This window comes from Sphaeramia orbicularis, chromosome 16, assembly GCF_902148855.1.
Source record: "Sphaeramia orbicularis chromosome 16, fSphaOr1.1, whole genome shotgun sequence".
NCBI classification, from domain to species: Eukaryota; Metazoa; Chordata; class Actinopteri; order Kurtiformes; family Apogonidae; genus Sphaeramia; species Sphaeramia orbicularis.
In genome coordinates this window covers 61649677-61651373 of record NC_043972.1, presented here as the reverse complement: position 1 = coordinate 61651373, position 1697 = coordinate 61649677, and the positions used below count along the sequence as shown (strand labels likewise).

The window sequence follows — 1697 nt, the reverse complement described above, 5'->3', positions numbered from 1 at the left end:
TTTTTCTTTAAAAACAAGTCATCACCTAAAAACACCCCCAGATACTTCAGCCCCCCCCCCCCCCCCTCCCCTCCCCGTCTTCCAGCTCAGTCCTCCTGGTAAAATGAGTTCATATAAAGGGTCTGTTCTGCTCACAGATGCCTCACTCTAGCTCCAGCTGACTCTGGCTGCAGACAGTTTATTCACAGACTGTGCACTTTTCTCTAAAACATCAGTGTCTGTGTGTGTTTAAAACCACCATCACATCTTCTGCATAGGCCGACAGTTGGACCGCTGCAGGACACCCAGGGAAACACACTCCTGTCAGATCCTTTCTGAGTCTGTGCAGCAGAGGTTCAGTGGACACAGAATAGAACATGCCTGACAGTGAGCACCCCTGTCCTATCCCCTTTGGACATGGAAAGGCACAGTTAGACCACCATTAATCTTCAGTATACTCACAACATCACGGTCCAAAACCTGGATCCTGGCGATAAAACCCTGGCTGAACCCAAATGCACAAAGTGTTTTCCACAGATACTGATGTTCAACCCGGTCAAAAGCCTTTTCCTGATCTATGGAAGTCAGACCAGTATCTGTGCCCAAAGAGCCAGAGACGTCCAAAACAGGCCTAATTAGAGTGATGTTGTCACTCATTAACCTGCCGGGCACACAGTATGACTGGTCAACGTGAACTATGTCTGCCCTCACTTCTCTAAATCTCAAGGCCAGAGTTTTTGACAGTAAGTAAGTAAGTAAATTTTATTTATAGAGCACTTTTCACAGACAGAGTCACAAAGTGCTTTATCAATTCAAATCAGAATCAGATTAAGTTTACAGAGACCCAACAGAATCCTTCAGGAGCAAACACTTGTGATTGGTGACAGTGGAAGGAAAAACTTCCCTTTAACAGCAGAAACCTGGAGCAGACCCAGACTCCTGAAGGATGGCTGTCTGCCTGGACCAGTTGGGATTAAAGAGAGAGAGAGAGAGTAAAGGAGGAGAAAAGAGAGAGCGATAGAGATATAGAGAGACTGGGGGGGGGAGATGACACATGGAGTACGTTATGATGAATACATAGAGTGTAATCAGTCTGTGGTGGTCCTGGGTCAGGTGGGAGACTAAAAAGCCTTTTTGAACAGGAGGGTTTGAGGTGTTTCTTAAAGCTCTGTACAGAGTCCATGGACCGTAGGTGTAGAGGCAGGTCATTCCATAGACGTGGTGCCACAGCTTTAACAGACCTGTCACCGCGTGTGCTAAAACAGGTGTGTGGAACCATCAGCAGGTGTGTGGAACCATCAGCAGGTGTGTGGAACCATCAGCAGGTGTGTGGAACCATCAGCAGGTGCTGTCCTGAAGACCTCAGGCTACGAGTCGAGCTGTAGGGCTGGATCAGAGAAGCAATGTATGCAGGGGCCTGGACATGGAGAGCCCGGAAAGTTAACACCAGAATTTAAAATGAAGATGATATAGAACAGGAGCCAGTGGAGAGATTTAAGGATGGGAGTGATGTGGGTTCTCCTGTTTGTGCGGGTCAGGAGCCTTCAGCAGAGTTCTGGACAAACTGTAGACGGGCCAGCTCCTTCTGTTTAAACATGTAAACAGGCTGTTGCAGTAGTCTAAGCCAGAAGACACAAAAGTGTGAACGATCATCTCGAGCTCATTTATGGACACCATAGATCTGAGTTTGGAGATGTTGTGTAGTTGGAAGAAACAGT

General features: G+C 47.3%; 1 long non-coding RNA gene across 1 annotated transcript; it reads left to right on the top strand.

Annotated features, from left to right (window-relative positions):
- The first annotated feature begins 1213 nt into the window (after positions 1-1213).
- Positions 1214-1442, top strand: LOC115434863 (uncharacterized). The gene is made up of 2 exons (XR_003937604.1): positions 1214-1244; positions 1305-1442. It is a non-coding gene; the product is annotated as an uncharacterized LOC115434863 (long non-coding RNA).
- Positions 1443-1697: the final 255 nt, after the last annotated feature.